This window comes from Protopterus annectens, chromosome 8.part0 (genome assembly GCF_019279795.1).
Source record: "Protopterus annectens isolate FY-2018-M chromosome 8.part0, PAN1.0, whole genome shotgun sequence".
Lineage (NCBI taxonomy): Eukaryota > Metazoa > Chordata > Ceratodontiformes > Protopteridae > Protopterus > Protopterus annectens.
In genome coordinates, this window is record NC_056741.1 from 1399554129 (window position 1) to 1399575643 (window position 21515).

A 21515-nucleotide genomic window follows, 5' to 3' on the forward strand; every position below is an offset into this window, starting at 1 on the left:
TGGAGAACTTTCGTTCTCCAATCAGTGTGCTGATGTAAAGTTTGCCCATTCTTTAAGCATTATTAATGCATGCACTCCAGTAAATGTTGCTTAATGTTTTACTTACTCACTGTCACACACTGGCTATGTGCTGCACATAATACTGCACATGTACTCTTTGTCAATGTCTTTAAGTTAGTATTTTTTTCTTTGCATTGCTAATTGCATTTGTTACTTGTTATTATCTTTGCCAATGTAGTGTAAGTTGTGACTGAAAAAGGTCCTGGGACCAGTTCACTTTCTTGGCTACCAAAGTAGAAATAAATATGAAATAGAAAAAAAGGGGAGGTGAACATGACAGAAATAATTAAGGAACTAGTAAAGCACATTTTAATTCTGCAAAACTTCCCACTGAAGGCACTGGGGAGTAGCAGACAGACTTACTCTGGAATCCTACAACTTGTCATCTGTACAGCAAGGATCATTTACTTCAGTGAGAGTTTTCACATCTCAGCATGAGAGTGTGAGAGAAGGTCTGTTAATTATTTTAGAACTACAAAATAATCCCTTTACAAAACCCTGCTATTTACCTACTTTCTTTTGCTGGAAGTAGCTAACAGCTATTTATAGCACAGAACAAGCTCCGACAGACACATAAATGAAGGTCATTCAGGAAAACATAGAAGTAGCTCTGTTACAGAAGGAGTGCTAGATGACAGTGCTTCATAGTTCTGCCATTATAGCTTAATGGCATGAGAAAACAACACTACTTCCTTATGTCTAGCATGACTCATATAAAGAGGACTTGACATGTATTCTGTGAAGAAGGAATGAAAGCAAAAAAACAAGGCCACATTACCAAGGCAGACCCCTTCATCCACCATTTTGAGGGAAACACATTAAAATTGTAAAATAAGTACTTGGAGTGATTTGAGGCATTAAAATAGTTCAGAAAACAAATATACAATGAAACAGCATGTTTTTTGAGTTCTAAGGTGGAATTTTCAATTCAGTTCAAGTTCACTTTCCCTTTTTCTTCAGTAAGATGTACATCTGTCCCTTTTCAATCTCTGCAGCTACTGTCCTTAGTATATTCCTAACTATAAGCCCTTCCCTGACAAGCTTCACAATGACCTCTTTTGTGCTTTTAACAATTATAGTCCTTCAGCAAGAGTGAGCATCACATGCTTACTTCCTTTTGTGTCTTATTGTCCTACACCCTTTTCTTTTCTGGAGGTATGTATTTCTAGTAAGATAACTAGTCACAACACCCTCTACAAGAGGAGAGATTTGGTCATTTATAACATCATGTGTTGCCTTAGGCAGTAGTGCTTCTGAGTGTAACACTTTACCTAAAATGATTTGCATTTCTTCCTATATTATACTATATTTCATTTTGTCTCCATATTACCCCAAGTTTTGGTTTATTGGTTGTTTTATGCTTACACGCATATTGTTAACTAACTAAAGTAATCATATTTCCCCCAAGTTCAACAACCTTTGCATTGTTATGCCCACCAAAATACCTTTAACAAATTTAATAACAGTAAAGTGGAAAAAAACAGACTCTACAGTTCTAGCAGTTAAACTGCAGTGTTATCACACTCCACAAGCAAGCTTTCATATGCAATTTTTTATCTAGCATAAACATTTTTTACAGTTACAGTTACAATGCCAGTAACTGTGCAGTACTGTGTTATATGCCATTTTCTGTAACACTTAAAATAAATCAATATAGACAGTAATATTTTTCTTGTTGGCATGCAAATAAATATGCTTTAAGAGAATGTCTGTTTTTAGCCCTTCATCCATGCAAGTCTAAAATGGGGGTTGCAACTTCAGTTAACAAGTTATTCTATTAAAACAACTAGTTGTTTGGAAGACTCATAATCACTCTGGAATACCCATTTTTTTTGTTGCCATAGAGTTTTGGTTTAAATTTATCTGCAGCCAAGATTTCTAGAATCTTCTATTATTTACATAAGGTTCTAAATGCGGTTTCAAAACATACATTAAAGATCATGTGTAAAGTTTGTTTTTACCTTTTTTTGCAATAATTATGCTGTTGTCGTGTAAAGTTAGTTTTCTAATTTGAAAACGTAGTGTTTAGTTTAGTGACTTCACTGGAAATATAGTTATTAAATTTAATAAACTTGTGTTTGCATTTTCTGTATGCTGAGCAGCTGTCTGAGTCCTTGCTGAGTCTGAGTCATGTGGTCCTGCAATTTAATGACACAATGGGGGTTGGATATGTGTGCTTTCTATAGTCTTCAGCCAGAGGCAATATATAAAGTGACACAGATTACAAGCATACAATAAATCAACAAATATCTAAGTGAAATTACATTCATATATATTGTAACATAACAGTAATGGACTTGAATAAGACTCCTAGTAAAGTGTATAGTGATTGGCATACGGTGCAATAACACAGATATAACACTGCAATAAATAGTTTCTAAACTATGAGAGGATCACTTTTAGGAAGAAAATTTGGAATATGGAAATCATTTCAGACATCCCGCAGTAAAATATACCTGTGTGTATGGTAAGTTAACTGGATTAGTGCTGGAATGAAAAATGTTCACTGAACACTAAGTGTGTTTCTCAGCAATGTGGAAGCTCCACCTGTATGTGGAACTATATACTGCAGAGTATACCTGGTGGTAAGTCAAACTGTCTACAGTACCCAGTTCCATATGCATTGGAGCTGTACTGTAGGACTGAGGAGGTGAATGAAAAAGTAGGACCATGTACACACATGGTTCAGTATAGTGTGAGCCAAACCTAGACTCCTGTGGAGATGGCTCACAGTGTTCCCTTGTGGGGTACTGGGCCTTCAAGCTCATCCCTCAACTTGGATGGGAAGAATACATGTTTGACAGCAATGACACCCAGCAGCTGGACCTCATGCACTGCACAGTCTCATAGCCATTTAGCTCCACCTGTAAATTGGAGCTGGTTCCCTGCTCACAATGCCAGATTTGAAATACAGGTGGAGTTTTGAGCCAGAGAAAATATTGGCTAGAACAGCAGCCCAACTAAATCCTTGGGTAAATTTGTAAAATGTTATAAAATCTCATTATTTATTCCTGGCATAGTAAGACTTCCTTCAGTTCAGTACATTCAGGTGCTAAACTACACACTGTTTGCCCCAGTTATGACATTATTAAAAGATACTGCCAGTTAAGGAGAATAAGGAAGTGATTCAACAGCTTTTCTGCATACAGCAAATACAAACTTGTGTATTTTTATAGCAGTAGATGTCCTTCTCTTCACTGTTGCAGTATTTTTTACAACAGGGATCCCCTGCCAAGTGTGGCCTGATGTCCAGCCAGTATACCAAAGCCTTTAGGTTGCTTTAAGGTATACCGTATGTTACACATATGCTCCCTGCATATAACAAAGGGCATAAAGGTGACATCCAGATATACTATCTTCAGAACCGAGAGCCCCAGTAGGAATGCCAGTCCAAGGAAAAACAGAGGTAACCAGTGGATCCAGAAGAGAAGAGAACCAGGGTGAAGGAGGGAGGGAGTGAATACTGCAACAGTGAAGAGAAGAGCATCTACCGTTATGGTAAGATCTTACACAACAGTACTATGTCCTTCTATTTCACTGTTGCAGTATTATTTGTAATAGGGATAATGCAAAAGCTCAGGAAGAAGTGAGGGAGGAGGATAGACCAGCAGAGCTCTCCAGGAACCCATGGAGAATGGCTCTTGCAAAGCCAGCTCTAACTCTGGAAATCACATCCAACTTATAGTGCTTGGTATATGTATGCACAGAAGACCAGGTAACTGCCTCAAGAATAGAGTTAGTATCCAAATCCTTTAAACAAAATCACCAGAAGAAGCCACAGCCCTAGCAGAATGAGCCTTAACAGAATAAGAAAGTATCTCGCCATTGAAGGCATAAAAGAAGTGACTTTAGAAATCTAAGAAGAAATAGTTCGCTTAAAAACAGCCAAACCTAATTATCTAGGATGAAAGGAAATAAAGAGCTGATCAGATTTATGAAAAGTCTTAGTGTTATCCAAATAAAATATGAGTTGTCTACGTACATTTAACTTGTGCAGCACCTTCTCGCTAGCAGATTGCAGAGAAGGGAAAAAAGTAGGCAAATGCATAGACTGATTAAGAGGCAACTTATTCACCACCATGGGGATAAAAGAAGGATTAGTACAAAGGGACACCCTGTCTTTATGGAAAACTAAAAAAGGAGAAGCCATCTGGCAGAAGTAAGGGCTAAGAAAAGTACAGTCTGCCAAGATCAATGCTGTAAGGAAGCTGAAGATGCAGGATCAAAAGAAGTCTGTGTCAAATTTTCTAAAACAAAATTAAGATCCCGGGGAGGAGGGGCAGGCTTCCTGCAAGATCTAATATGAAGGATGCCTTTAAGAAACTGTTTAGCATCAAATACAGAAGCTAAAGAAAGAGATAAAGGCAGACAGGCAGAGATAGCTGATAAGTGGGCTTTAACAGAAGAATAAGCCAACCCAGCAGTGAGCGATTCACACAGACAAGACAGAACCAAAGGAACATCCATGGAAAGTGGAGCCAGGTTATGAGAATGACACCAAACAAAAAACCTATTCCATTTGGATAAGTAGGATTAACTAGTTGTGGGCTTAATGGCCTCCTGCAGGACTCTAAGCACGTCCTCAGACAAAAGCTGTCTGTATAGATTCAAAACCTTATCACTCACAGTGCCAGTTGAAGAGTGGAGAGGTGAGGATGGAAGAGAGATCCCTTGTCTTGTATGAGGTAACTTGTGATGATTGCCCTTGGCTAAATACAAAAGAAGAGGGAACCAATGTTGTCTGGGCCAAAAGGGAGTTATCAGCAAGATTTTTGGAGCATCCTGTTGTATTTTGAACAAGACTTTTGGAATGAGGGGAAGGGGAGGAAAGGCATAAAGAAACATCCCCTTCCAAGAAAAAGAGAAGGCATCCACCTTCCAGACCAGAGGACCTGGGACTTTGTCACAAAAATAAGTTGTTTGTTCAGTGGGGTGGAAAATATATCTACTTGAAGAGTACCCCACTGGTGGACAATGTTCAGAAGACATGCCTGTGAAGTATCCAATTGTGGGAATGTATTATGGACCTGTTCAGAGAGTCTGCCACAATGTTCTGACCCAAGGGGAATATAAACTGCCTGAAGTGTGACACGGTACTGGATAGCTAGTTCCCATATTAGAAAAGCCAACCTAAAAAAAAATGTAAGATCTCATCTTCCACTGCTTGTTAACATACCACATCACTGTGGTATTGTCTGTAAACACCTTGACAGACCCTGGGGAGAATAGAAGGTGAAAATCTTGAAGCGCTAAAAGAAGAGCCCTCATCTCATTGACCATGATGGGGTGTTTCCTTTGTTGAGGCGACCAAAGACCCTGCACCTTTAGAGAGCCGAAGGATGCCCCCCATCCCAAGTCTGAATAATCTGTGAACAGTTCCTGAGAAGAAAGAGTTAGCTGAAAAGGGAGCCCTGGGTTGAGAGTCATCTGCTGAATCCACCACTGAAATCCCTGCTTGAGGCATAGAAGAAAAGGAACTAAGAAGTCTAGGGGATGAGAATACCGAAGCCAAACTGACTTTAGAAACCACTGAAGTTTTCTCATGTGGAGTTTGGCAAAAGGGAGCATAGGAATAGTGGAGGCCATAAACCTAGATTTCTCAGAAACTCCCTTGTTGCAATTAAGGCCAGAGGAAAAAGGGATTGAAAGAGTCAATGCCTTGGGAGGAGGCAGGGATGCTAGCATTGGAATATTCAAAAAAGACTTTTGGAAATTTATAGTGAACCCCAGGCTTTGCAGATGGGAAATGGAAAAGTGAAAATGCTGCAGTAGAATCTCTGGAGAGGATGCTTGAAGCAGGAGATCATTTAAGTAGGGAAAGACTTCTGTCCCCCTTAGCCTGCAAAAAGAAATCACAGAAGTGAGGCATTTGATGAATACCCTTGGGGCAGTAGAAGGCCAATGAGCAAAGAAGAGAACTGAAAATGCCAGGAAGCAACAGAGAAAAGTAAAAACTTTCTGAAAAGGGGATGAATAGGAATGTGAAGATAAATATCCTTGAGATCTAGAGACACTAGAAAAGCCTAAGGAAGCAGCAGAGGGAACAAAGTGTCTGAATGGACAACACCCAAAAGGACGGGATCTTCAGAAAGGTGTTCAAATGAGAGAGGTCTAGAATGGGCCTTCAAGTGCCCTCTTTCCTGGGAACCAAAAACATTTTGGAGTAAAACCTCTTCCCCTTTGAGAAACTGGAACTTCCTGAAAAGTTCCCTGAGTCAAAAGATCCTGAAGCACCCCTGGAAAAAAAGCCAATTTTTCCTGAGGGGGCTCAGGAATGCCCCTGAAAGGGGAAAGAGATTTCCAGGCCATGTAGTACCCTAGGTGGAAAATTGTAAAGAACCCAGGAATCCTGAGTAATTTTTAATCAAACTGGAAGGGATAGGGAAAGATGAAGGGAAAGAGGAATGTGGCTGTGAAGAACAGGATTGTCACACAGCACCTGGTTTGTCAGGAAAAGGAGATTTCTGAGTCACAGGAGTCTGCATAGCTTTAACAGGAGGAGCCCTTTTACCCCTTTCTTGCCCTTGGAAGGAGGGCAAGACTGCCTATGAACAAAGGATGGCTACTTAAAATAATTACTTTGAAACGTAGGCACAGGACAAACAAAACATGTTTAAGTTCCTACAAGGCCTTGCCCTTATCCTGAAGAAACTTAAACAAATCAGCAGCAGCTGCACCAAATAAGTGTTGTCCAGAGAAGCATCAATCAACTTAGCCTTAATATCATCAGGCAAAGGCTGCAGCCGAAGCCAGGAATATCTCCTCATTACAGAACCAAAATCAGCAGCTCTGGAACAAGCATCTGCTGCATCCTAAGTCCACTTTAATAAAAAGGTGAGCCACCTGAAAAGAATTCCCCAACAAGGAAAGAGCAGAAGTCTTCCCTTCATAATCAGGAAGGTCAGAAATAACCTGACAGGCCTAAAAAAGAAAAGCCAAAATATATCTGGACATATGGGCCTGGTAATTCACAGCCTAAAAAGCAAGGTAGCAGAGGTAAACCTTCTTACCTAGCCTTTCCATAGCCCTACTGTCTTTATTAGAAGGAAGAAGCTTTGTAGAAGGCAGTAACTGAGATGATCTGTCAGATGCCACAGACACCACAGAGGGGGGGTCAGCTGAAGAACATCTATAAAGACATTTGCAATCCTCAGGTACCCTGTAAAACCTATAATATTTTGGGAGGCAGGAGGCTTGGGAATCTGGAGCCTGAGATGCAGCACAGAAGGCACCCAACAGGCAGACAAAACAGGAGGGACATCAGAAGGTCTCGGAGAATCCATTTGCAGATGCTCATAATACCTCTTCTGCAACTCAGAAACCTGAGCACAATCCCATTTAAAAAATTCCATCATCCTGGAAATTGTGTCCCCAAAGGAAATTTCCTCAAAGGGAGTGTCAGGACTAGGGGACTCCTCTTCCTCAGTACCATAGTCTAAAGGGGAAGGAATCTGGGATGAAGAGATTCCTCATCTGAATCCACCTCTTCCTCAAAGGCATCCTGTTCCCTAGGCCTTTTAAGAGGAGTTGAGGACCAAGGTGGAGCAGGAACAAGACTCCTTGAAGAGGTTTCAAAGCCAAAACAGCATTAAACAAACCCTGTGTGAAACTCTGCCATTCACGTTGGGGTTCCTTAGGAGTAGGAGAAAGATGGTGCTTTGTTTTTTGTTTCTTTTTCAAAGGAACATCTGCCCTGTAAAACTTAGAAGGTTCAGATGCCAGATGACATTCCACAATTATAGACAGAACTTCTCTAACCACAATTTGAGGAACACCCCTAGGCCCTTCGATAATAATCAGCAGCAGTTCCCCTGAACATCTAAATTGGACATCTGAGAAGCCTCCAGAGATGTGCATGAGATCAGATCCATGCCAGCTTCTGAATGGGTCATGGCAGAGGAATCCAAAGGAGGAGCAGGGTGAACCTCTGGCCTTTCACTAGCCTCAGTAGAGACATCTGGCAGAGGCAGTATAGCAGAAGAATCAGACAGAGACTTCTTGGCCTTCTTCACAGATGGCTGACCCTCACAGTGGGAAGTTTGATCCATAGTGCAGTTAAAAGCTTAAGACATTGGTTCTCTAAATACAAGGCCAAAGATGAAAGCCAACTATGGAGCGTCTTTGGGATGAAAGCCTGACAAATGGAACAGGACTCATGGTCTTGGGAAGCACTGAGACAAAGTAAGCACTGCTCATGATGGTCTTTATGGGGAATATGTCTCCTGTGCTGGCATTTACCCTTTCTCGATGACATGAGACCCCATAAGCAACAAAAAAAAGATAAGAGCAAATACCCCAATGGGGCACTTATCTGAAACGGCTTGGTGAACCAGCAGAAAAGCAAGTGTTTAGACCGAAAATCAAACAATGGCACTCAGACTGTCAACAAAGACATTCTGAGGATGGTACATCCAGACATCACCTTTATGCCCTATGCTATATGCGGAGAGCATACATGTGACATACGGCATACCTTAAAGCAACCTAAAGGTTGGTATACTTGCCAGACATCGTGCCATCCTTGGCAGGGGATCCCTATTGTAAATAGTAATGCAACAGTGAAATGGAAGAACATCTATACATCATTGATACAAGTTAATCTAAACTAAATATTGTGGAATCGGAAATCCCATTAACGTGATTGATAAGTGAATATGTTCAGCAAAAAGTGGTAAACACAACTGGTCCATGTATGTGTCCTATAGCATCCTCAGTTAAGTATTAAAATAGTGCCTCTCTCCCCCCCCCCACCCCCCAGTGGCTGCACATCTAGTCATGATAAGCTGTAGTACAGTTCACTAAAGCCTCAGTTAGCTTTTCCATTTTAAACAGGACACAGCACATATAACTTCAGTACACGCACGTTTTATCATTACAAAAGCAAATTCACCAACCAAATGTCTCTTCTCACTACCACAAACATTTGTTTTCCAGAGCGCATTCCCATATGGGCACAAAAGTTTTTACTCTTCTCACAAAGTATTTTTTTTTTTTATAGCAAATTGTAGCATTTCACTTAAGAAGGCTGCATTGCTGTTGGGCTGGGAAAACAAATTAGGCAGATAATTTTTTCAGGTAGCTGGTAGCTCTATATATAAAGAAAAATGTTTTTATAACTACATTTTCAATCAATTTAGCATCCAGCAGTACACACACTGAAAAGAACAGTTTTGAAAACATCTGCTCATTTTATAAATGGAGATCTATTTATGAGATCTAATTTTCAGTTAGTGTTTGCTAGATTTTATTGCCTGTTAGAATCCTGTATAGACAGTAATTGCAGTCAGGGGTAGTCCCATTCATTGATATCCTGTTAATGCCTATTTAAGTGGTACATTTTGGAATATTTTCTGCTTAAAAGCTGAGCTTTGACCAGCTAAGATCTAGCTGCATTCAACTGGACGTATAAGAGAATTTAAGTACCTTTTATCTGCACTTTTTTTCAAATAATACAGCATTTTAATTGATGTATTTGTGTTGCACTGAATATTAACTGAACTGGAAGTTTTGACTGTTTTTTCAGTTAGTGTTTGCTAGATTTTATTGCCTGTTAGAATCCTGCATAGACAGTAATTGCAGTCGGGGGTGATCCCATTCATTGATATCCTGTTAATGCCTATTTAAGTGGTACATTTTGGAATATTTCCTGCTTAAAACCTGAGCTTTGGCTGACTAAGATCTAGCTGTATTCAACTGGACGTATAAGAGAATTTAAGTACCTTTTATCTGCACTTTTTTTCAAATAATACAGTATGTTAATTGATTTATTTGTGTTGCATTGAATATTAACTGAACTGGAAGTTTTTTCAGTTAGTTCCCCACCCACCCTCCCTCCCCGGTTTTGTTTTGGTTTGGTGTTAATCTTGGTGGCTTTGAAACTGCCCGCCCTTCTTGTAAATTTGTGTTTGGATACTCCTTCTGGGCCCATCTCATTTGCTCACTTAACTGAGTGCAGTGAGATCATATTCTGATTTCAGGCACTCCTACTGTGTACAAAGAGAACAGCTGGGAAAGAAAAAAAATTAAGCTTGTTTCCTGCCTTTTCTGTAAGTGGTCTAGACTGTTTGTAGGCTCCTGAGCCCCCAATCCTTTCTGTGTTGGAGGGAAGCCTTCTAGCTTAATTTGGTTTCTTAGAACTAGCCAGTTTTCTAGTTTCAGCACTCAAATCTGTTTCTTTGAACTCAGCATTTGTTCAGAACTGGTAAGCACTAAATAAGCTGCAAATTACTACAGCACTCAACTTTCCTCACTTGTCTAGAGGAAAGCAGTTTTTAGTACTTAATAAATAAGCACCTATCCAGGCATGTCTAAGGGTCAGCTCCCGGTGATTTCGCCTGTCTACCTGATGAATCTGGGCATCTTGGGGCAATGCAGCAATTGCCTCATGTACACAGACAAACCTCTCCTCCTACCATACAACACTACAGCCAGTGAGAGATGCACTTATATAGCCAAACTGGAAGCAAAGCTCTCTTCACCCAAGACTGGACTAGACAGTCAAGAGGAGAAGGTAAACACTTGCACCACACCACACTCATCACATAGTCCCTTAAAACCTACACCACCAAAACACACACATAGAAACACAAAACACACACCTACATGCAAGGAGGCTCTCAATAAAAACCTGCCCAAGCATCAGGGACCTCCAAAGCAGAAACGCAAGCAAACTCCACCCTCCAACACAACCCAAATGACACATAGCCCACAAACTCAGTGTGCCACTCAACCACAGCCCATAAGGCATAACAACGTACCCAACACTCTAGTCATAGGTGACTCTATAGTCATGCACACTGATGTTCCACTCACCAGGCTAAACAAGGAGAAAGTTACTGTCAGCTGCCTGTCAGGTGCCAGGATCCTCCACATGATGCACGCACTCAGGTCACTCCACAACAAGTACAAATATGACACTGTCATTGTCCATGTTGGTGTGAATGACCTGAGATGTACCTCCCTGGACTACATGAAAAGAGACATGGAGGAGCTCTCCGATCTTGTAGCCCAGGCAGGTATGACCCTAGCCCTGAGTAGCATCCTGCCATCACCCAGAATGATACCACAGTACAAGGACAAAATGATTGACTTCAACAATTAGCTAATTTTCTGGTGTCTTTCTAAGGGGATCCAGTATATGTCTGCCTGGGACGACATGATCGACAGACCATGATGCTTTGCCAGAGATGGCCTGCACCTGTCACCCTTGGGGTTCCAGATACTGGCAAAGGCTCTTGCCACCCCTATAGTGCCTTTTTTAGGCAAGGTTCAAATGACAAATTCACCACCATAATAGGTACAAGCAAGCAAAATCTGATGGTAATGCTACTCAATGCTAGAAGTCTAAACGTCAAAATGCACTCACTCGAGGCACTCCTTAAAATGGAGAACATCGACATCTGTGCAGTGACGAAGACCTGGTTCAAAGCTCAAGAGAGCACCCCTGCATTACCAGGCTATAATTCATACCACACCTTTCGGCCACCTAACCCAGAACGAAGCACTAAAGGTGAAGGCGTGTCCATATTCATTAAGAATATCCACACCTCCAGGCTAGTTGCACAGCATAATGCATCTGAGATTATCCAAGTGCAACTAACTCTGGGCAAGACTGCAATCCAAATTGTAGCTTGCTACAGACCCCCCACCATGCCCCAGGATTCCCACTCCTCATTTCTTGATACACTGGAAAGTATTAGGGTACAACCCAACACCCTAATAATGGGTGATTTCAACTACCCCACCATTAACTGGGAAAACTACTCATGTACCAACACTTTTGCTCAACGTTTTCTGGAATTCATAAATTCCAATGCCTTGGATCAACTTATTCACACCCCCACAAGGGGCAGCAATATCCTAGACCTGGTCATTACCAACATGGGCAACCGGTGTTCCATACCAGAGGTCAATTCCTCGTTGGTCAGATCCAACCACAAACTAATCACCCTAGACATCCACATCCTGCCCCCATCCCAATTAGGGAAATCACCGTAAAAAATTTCTCCAAAGCCAACTTCACACTTCTTAAGACAGAAGTGGCAAACTTCATGACACCCATGCAGATGGACAATAGAGATACGACTGCTGAATACTACACATATTCACTTTATAAGCAATTACACAAGTGCATGGATCATGCTATCCCTAATGGAACCAAGATGCTATCCTCCAAAAAAAGGAAGCCAATCTGGTGGCTCTCTGCCATAAACAAACTCTACAACAGAAGAAAGAAACTGTTGGAAAAAGAGTAAAATCCCATGACTGGAGGAACTCCCTGGTCATCCTCAGTAAGAAGGTGAGATCCCTCATAAAATCCTCCAAAGCTAGTTACAAAAACAAAATTACCACTGACTCTAATGACAACCACAAAGCATTCTATAGCTATGTCAAGAATCTCAATGGCAACACTCAGATATGCTCTGAGTTACAGCACAATGGCACTAAATATACAGAACCAACTGATATTGCCAACAGTCTGGCAGATAGGTTCAGTGCTAACTTTACCCCCCTCTCACCCCCTAGAGGGCCCATCTCTATACCAGAAAAATGCAAAGTTCCTTTAATCACGGCTGCACAGGTAAAAAACACACTCTCCAAAGCCAAGAACACCGCATCCATGGGACCTGACAATATCCCAAGCTGCATTCTACATGAACTACAGAATGAACTGGCGCCCTACCTAAGTACCACGTTCAATTATAGCCTCACCTCAGGCTTTGTGCCCACTGAATGGTGCACCACGATGGTTATTCCACTCCACAAAGTGGGAACCATGACGGACCCCGGGAACTGCCGCCCATTTAGGCTGACGAGCATGATCTGCAAGGCCATGGAACGTATCATCATGGAACTCATAAACAAAGACATTGGTAATCTCCAGACTCTGGACCCTACCCAGTTCAGGTTTGTAAAAGGCAGATCATGTCTCCTACACCTGATTGACTTCCTTGAAGCAGTCACCAATGCCATAGATAAGGATAAGGTGGTTCACACAGCTTATCTAGATCTCGCCAAGGCTTTTGACACCATCCCTCAGTCTGGAATTATAGATAAGCTCACTAAACTAGGTATAAATCCATATGTCACAAGATAGGTTGCCAACTGGCTCACTGACAGAACCCACACTGTGAAAGTAGCAGACTCCAAATCCGACTTCAGACCAGTGACAAGTGGAGTACCACAGGGTTCAGTCCTGTGTCCTCTCCTGTTTGGTATCTACTTCTCTGAAGTACAGGCTAACACAGAAGGTCTTTGGCTAACAAAGTTTGCAGATGACTGCAAACTAGGAGCCATAATCGAAACTCCTAATGATGTGGACATACTACAAAAGGGCCTCACTGAGATAGATGCCTGGTCAAAGCCATGGCCTGAAGCTCAATGCCAAAAAGTGTATTGTCATCCCCTTTGGTAAAAACTCTGTACCCATGAACTACCACATAAGTGGTAGTCTACTTAATGTTGAAAGTGTGATAAGAGACCTTGGGACACAGGTGGACAGTAATCTCTCCTTTGATAATCAAATCGCCACAGTGGTCAGGAAATCCTTCTACATGGCTCACCTTATCACAAAAGGTTTCTCATCCAGGAAAAAAGAGGTCATTGTTCCCCTCTACTCAGCACTCATTAGACCCATTATTGAGTACAACTCCCCTTTTGATATGTACCTCACAAGCCATCTACAATAACTGGAAAGGCCACAGAAATACCTCACAAAGAGGATTACAGGCCTCAAACAGATGCCCTATGCAGACCGTCTCAAAAAACTCCAGCTTTACTCCGTTGCATATCACCTACTCAGAGGTGATCTCTGCCTAACATACAAAGCTATGTCAAACCCAGAGCTGCTGGACATGCTCCACTTAAAGAAATCCCAATCCCTCCAAGCTACACGCTCTAGGGACCTAAACCTTGTCACCACAATAAACAGAACATGCTGGAGGGATAGATTCCTGTCCCAGATACTTCCCATACTCTGGAACAGACTACCTATCTATGTCAAACAGAGCTCCTCATTAGAACTCTTCAAGAAAAATCTTGATGATTGGATGGGAAATAGGAAATTCACCCCAGGGATCACTTCTGTGGCTCTGCTCGACAGGGGCTCAGGAAAATAATTTTCTTGGGTGGCAAAAGCCAGGGTACCTTTTTGGCTAGGCTTATATAGACCCTAGGGCCAATAGCCTAGTACCTACCTATGAACCTATGACAGAACTATAGCAGAAACATAAAAAATACTTTCAGTCATACACTGCTGATTATTTTTTTTTTCAGTGTTCAGCTCATCAATTTCATAGTTTTAGTGACCTGAGTACTTGCAACAATTCAGACTTTCTCTTCTGGACTCTCTTAACCGAACAGATAAGGATAACTCCACCAGTTTTTCTTTACAGACCAAAAACTACTGCTCCTTTTCAGATTTCAAGGACTCCTTCAGACTGCCTTAGTCCTCCATACACCACTTCCTGGAAAAATCTCAAAATGCTCTTCAAATACAGAGATCAGGCATCTGGAACCATTTTTTCTCCATACATAGTAATAATCATTGATTGCCCCAAGATTAACATGATCCTCGTTGTCTGATCCTGGAACTTGTCTCTTTTTGGTTTGCCTACCTGTTGTTCATTTCCCTCTCATGATACACTGTCTGATAAAGGCAGCCCAAGTGCATACAATCCCATGTTGACTGGTAAATTCCCTAGATTCATCAGTCACTATAACCCATCCTTCCCATATAGAACCTCGACTTCTAGGCTTCTCAGATAGAATTTAAGCCCCAAACAGCCCATCCACATTTATATGACTGCAGCCTGGACAATGGAGCTTGAAACTGTAAGGTTAGTGGATAATTTGGGTTGAAACCTTTCTGTCAGAGCCATTGTCTGTATGTATCTACATACATACATATCTCTCTCTCTCTCTCTCTCTGTATATATATATATATGTATATATATATATATATATATATATATATATATATATATATATATACACACACACACACACACACACACACACACACACACACACACACACACACACACACCTAAATGATGCACACACAGAACTCTCTAGTGCATTGTCAAAGCATTTTGAAAGAAGTATAAAAAGAATACACTAGGTAGCCTATCTACCACAAGATCCAGGTACAGATTCTTAGTTTTAGCATTTGAATTTGTTTATTTGTGCTCAGCACTTGTTCAGAATGTGTTGTTAGCACTAAATAATCTACAAATTACTACAGCACTCAACCTTCCTCTTTACCGAGAGGAAAACAGTTTTTGTAGTTACTTTCCTCACTTGCTTAGAGAAAAACATATACTCACTTTCCTCACTTATCTAGAGGAAAGTGTTTTTTTATTCAGGCATGTCCAAGGGTTAGCTCCCAGTGTTCTCTCCTGTCTATCTGATGAATCTGGGCATCTTGGGACAATGTAGCAATTGCCTCATGTACACAGGCAATCCTCTCCTCCTACCACCCAACACCACAACCTGTGAGAGATGCACTTATCCAGCCAAACTGGAGGTAAAGCTCTCTCCAACCAAGACTGAACTTGAAAGTCAAGAGGAGAAGGTAAACACTTGCACCACACCACACTCATCACATAGTTCCACTAAACCTACACCACCAAAATCCATACATAGAAACACAAAGACATTCGTGGAGGCTCTCAATAATAATCTTCTCAAGCAACAGAGACCTCCAAAGCAGAAACGCAAGCAACCTCCACCCACCAACACAACCCAAATGACACAAAGCCCACAGAATCAGTGTGCCACTCAAGCACAGCCCATAAGGCAAAACAACGTACCCAACACACTGGTCATAGGTGACTCTATAGTCAGGCACACTGATGTCCCACTCACCAGGCTAAACAAAGAGAAGGTTACTGTCAGCTGCCTGTCGGGTGCCAGGATCCGCATATAACTCACGCACTCAGGTCACTCCACAACAAGTACAAATATGATGCTGTCATTGTCCATGTTGGTGTGAATGACCTGGGATGTACCTTCCTGGATGACATGAAAAGAGACATGGAAGAGCTCTCTGATCTTGTAGCCCAGGTAGGTATGACCCCAGCCCTGAGTAGCATCCTGCCACCGCCCAGAATGACACCACAGTACAAGGACAAAATGATTGACTTCAACAATTGGCTAAGCTTCTGGTGTCATTCAAAGGGGATCCAGTATCTGTCTGCCTGGGACAACATGGTCGACAGACCATGATGCTTTGGCAGAGATGGCCTGTACCTGTCACCCCTGGGATTACAGATACTGGTAAAACTCTTGCTGCCCTATAGTGCCTTTTTTAGGCAAGGTTCAAATGACAAATTCACCACCGTAACAGGAACAAGCAAGAAAAAACTGAGGGTAATGCTACTCATTGTTAGAAGTCTAAATCTCAAAATGCACTCCCTCGAGGCACTCCTTAAAATGGAGAACATTGATATCTGTGCAGTGACTGAGACCTGGTTCAAGGCTCCAGAGAACACCCCTGCATTACCAGGCTACAACTCATACCACACTTTTTGGCAACCTAACCTGGACTGGAACACCAAAGGTGGAGGTGTGTCCATCTTCATTAAGGATATCCACACCTCCAGGCTAGTTGCTCAGCATAATGCATCTGAGGTTATCCAAGTGCAACTAACTCTGGGCAAAACTGCAATTGAAATTGTAGCTTGCTACAGATCCCCCACCATGCCCCAGGATTCCCACTCCTCTTTTCTTGATATACTGGAAAATATTAGGGATCAACCAAACACCCTAATAATGGGCAATTTCAACTACCCCACCATTAACCGGGAAAACTAATCATGTACCTACTCCTTGGCACAACGCTTTCTGGAATTCATAAATTCCAATGCCCTGGGTCAACTTATCCACACCCTTACCAGGGGCAACAATATCCTAGACCTAGTCATTAGCAACATGAGTGACTGGTGTTCTAAACCTGAAGTCAACTCCTCGTTGGTCAGATCCGAGCATAAGCTAATCACCCTAGATATCCACATCCTGCCCCCACTCCCCATTAAGGAAATCATGGTAAAACATTTCTTCAAAGCCAACTTCATGCTTCTTAAGACAGAAGTGGCAAACTTCATGACACCCATGCAGATGGACAATACAGTTACGACTGCTGTATCCTACACAGATGCACTCTATAAGCACTTACACAAGTGCATGGATTGTGCATTCTAAACAGAACCAAGATACTATCCTCCAAAAAAAGGAAGCCAATCTGGTGGTCCCCTGCCATAACAAACTCTACAAAAGAAGGAAGAAACTGTTGCAAAAGAGAGTAAAATCCCATGAGTGGAGGAGTTCCCTGGTCAGCCTCAGTAAGAAGCTGAGATCCCTTATAAGATCCTCCAAAGCTAGCTTATGAAAACAAAATTGCCACTGATTCCAGGGGCAACCACAAAGCATTCTATAGCTATGTCAAGAATCTCAATGGCAACACCCAGATCTGCTCTGAGTTACAGCACAATGGCATGAAAATTACAGAACCAACTGATATTGCCAACGTTCTGGCAGATAGGTTCAGTGCTAACTTTACCCCCCTCTCACCCCCTAAAGAGCCCATAACTATACAGGAAGAATGCAGAGTCCCTGTAATCACAACTACGCAGGTAAACGCTGCACCCTGTAAAGCCAAAAACACAGCATCCATGGGACCGGGCAACATCCCAGGCTGCGTTTTACATGAACTTCAGAACAAACTGGCTCCCCACCTAAGCAACATGTTCAATCATAGTCTCACATCAGACTTTGTGCCCACTGATTGGCTCACAGTAACAGTTATCCCACTTTACAAAGGGGGAGCCACCACTGATCCCGGGAACTCTCGCCCTATTAGCCTGACAAGCCTGGTCTATAAGGCCATGGAACGTATCATCATGGAACTCATAAACAAAGACATTGGTAACCTCCAAACTCTGGACCCACCCAGTTCGGGTTTGTGAAAGGCAGATCATGCCTCCTGAACCTGATCGACTTCTTTGATGCAGTCACCAAAGCTGTAAACGAGGGTGAGGTGGTTCACACAGCCTATCTTGACCTCGCCAAGGCTTTCGACACCATCCCCATTCTGGAATTATAGCTAAACTCACTAAACTAGGTATAAATCCCTACATCACAAGATGGGTTGCCAATTGTCTCATCGACAGAACCCACACTGTAAAAGTTGCAGACTCCAAATCTGACTTCAAACCAGTGACAAGTGGAGTACCACAGGGTTCCGTCCTGGGACCACTCCTGTTTGATATCTACTTCTCTGAAGTACAGGCTAACACAGAAGGCCTTTGGCTAATGAAGTTTGCAGATGACTGCAAACTAGGAGCCATAGTTGAGTCCCCAAATGATGTGGACATCCTACCGAAGGGCCTCACTGAGACAGATGCCTGGTGTCAGAGCCATGGCCTCAAGCTCAATGCCAAAAAGTGTATTGTCATCCCCTTTGGTAAAAATTATGTACCATGAACTACCACATAGGCAGCAGTCTACTTAATGCCGAATGTGTGACAAGAAACCTGGGGACCCATGTAGACAGTAGTCTCTCCTTTGATAATCACATTGTCACAGTAGTCAGGAAATCCTTCTACATGGCACACCTCATCACAAAAGGGTTTTCATCTAGGAAAAAAGATGTCATTGTTCCCCTCTACTCGGCACTCATTAGACCCATTATAGAGTAAAACACCCCTTTTGGAATGTACCTCACAAGACATCTGCAGCAGCTGGAAAGGCCATAGAATTACCTCACAAAGAGGATTACTAGCCCCAAACAGATACCCTCTGACCGTCTCAAAAAACTCCAGCTTTACTCTGTAGCATATCACCTACTCCGAGGAGATCTCTGCCTAACATATAAAGCTATGTTAAACCCAGATCTGTTGGACATGCTACACCTAAAGAAATCCCAATCCCTCCAAGCTGCACGCTCTAGGGACCTAAACCTTGTCACCACAATAAACAGGACATACTGGAGGGATAGATTCCTGTCCCAGAGATTTCCTGCACTCTGTAACAAGCTACCCATCCATGTCAAGAAAAGTTCTTCATTAACACTCTTCAAGAAAAATCTTGATGAGTGGATGGGAAATAGGAAATACACCCCGGGGATCACTTCTATGGCTCTGCTCAACAGGGGCACAGGAAAATAACTTTCTTGGGTGGCATAAGCCAGGGAACCTTGCTGGCTAGGCTTACTTAGGCCCTTGGGCTGATAGCCTAGTACCTACCTATGAACAATAAAGGAACACACATTAATAGAACAAAAAAAAAGTCATCAGTTAAAACCAACACATTGGATGCCACCTATCGCAGTTTATGTTGAGACCTGAGGTCTTAAATGTCTATATTTAATTATAATAAACAGTTGCAACAGTCTGTCTTTGGCAAACATGCCTTCTCTTATAGAAATAAGAGCTTGCTACTAGATTGTGAGTTTAACTTAGCATCACAGTAGTGAGCAGCCAAAGGACTACCTGTCCTTTTATTCCAAACATTCCTGTGGCCCAGTCTTAAACTGGTGTAACAGCAAAGAAGATCCTCCTGCCCGAAAGGCAATTGCACGGCTCCACAATATCAAATCCACCAAAAAAGCAATGAGCCAGAAAACTGTAAAACTAAAATTATTTAATTATGTAATAACATACATAAATATGTAATAATAAATCTAATAGGTTGTGGATTTCGTTCTTCACGTTTTTTGCCCCCATTTATGCAGATTTATTTATGGCCTTTATTATTTATGACAACAGCCATAACCTGTTCCTGGATGAAATTGACATTTGGAGACGCTATTTGGACGATTGCTGCATGGTGTGGAGGACTGATGTGGATTTGATGGAGTTTATATCTTATTTGAATGAGAATAAATGGGGCCTGCACTTTAAAGTCAATTATCATGCAGATACTATCACGTTTCTTGATGTTCACATCAGTAGACTATCAGGTAACACCTTAAGTACGCAGGTTTTTAGAAAGTATCCACAATTTAACACTGTCCTCCATGCATCCAGCTTTCATCCTCCTCATATAGCCAAAAATATCCCTAAATCCCAATATATTAGAATGAGGCGGATTTGTTCTCATGAATCTACTTTTCAAGAATATAGACAGGATTTGACATACAGATTTAAATCTAGGGGATATCATATGGGACATGTTCTGCAGGTCAGTAACTGGGCAAACACACTGAAGAGGGATGATTTACTAGTATATAAAAAACGTGAAGAACAAAATCCACAACCTATTAGATTTATTACTACATATGTAAGGAATTCTGATGCACTTATTAATAGTATACACAGACATTGGAATATACTGCAGTGTGACCAGGATTTATCTAATATGTTACCAGATAGGTGTTTGTTTTCCTTTCGTAAAGGTAAAAATTTGGCATCTTTTTTCAGTCATTATAAACATTCTCATGTTAGAGCTTTGTCTCAGGAGATACAAACAACCATTACAGGTGAACCACTTATTGGATGTTTTCCACGTGGTCACTGCATACATTGTGACAAAATATCTAAGTCAAAACAGTTTACGAGTAAAAATTGTGGTATTGTGTATGATATTAAATGTTTTGCCAATTGCAGTAATGACTGGCTAATATATTTAGCCACATGCACTTGTGGATCTTTTTATATTGGCCAAACATCCCGTCCGCTTAGGTTGAGAATTTCAGAACATATAAGTAATATTAAAAACAAAAAATCCAGTAATGTATTATATAAGCATTGTATGGCACATAAATCAGCCAAGTTTACATTTCTGATTATTGATTTAGTTAAGGGGAATAAATTAAACAAAACAGGTTGGCATTCCATTTTAGATTCTAAAGAGAAAAAATGGATTGTTAAGCTAGGTGGATTGTTTCCACCTGGATTGAATGAGCAATTTTAAACAACCAATGGGTGTGTCTATTCAATTTATGTGCAGATATATAAAACAGTATTGATTTTAGTTTACTTTCACACTGATGAAGGCTGTGTTTTTTACCAGCCAAAACCGGTCTGGGTATGTGTTTTTGATGCTGCATTAATAATTAAATAATTTTAGTTTCACAGTTTGCTGGCTCATTGCTTTTTTGCCAGTCTTAAACTTCCTACAGGTCCCTACAACAGAGACTAGATAAAAACTGTCAGGTGTAAACCACCCTCACGGTATTGCAACAAGAACACTCAAATGCAAAACATTTTCCCATTAGTCTTGATAAAGACTAGGCAGACAAAGTTGCTATTATTACACATAATGCAGAGGTAAGTACTCCTTAAGTAGATCTGATTATTTAAGGTAGTTTAATAAAGTGACTATTTACTATGCAGATCATACATACTTCTATCACTTTTATAAGAAATCAAGGGGTGGTTTGTATAATTTTGAACTTCCTGGAAACAGAGATTCCAACTATCACCAATCTAATGATCTCTTCAGAAAGAATATAT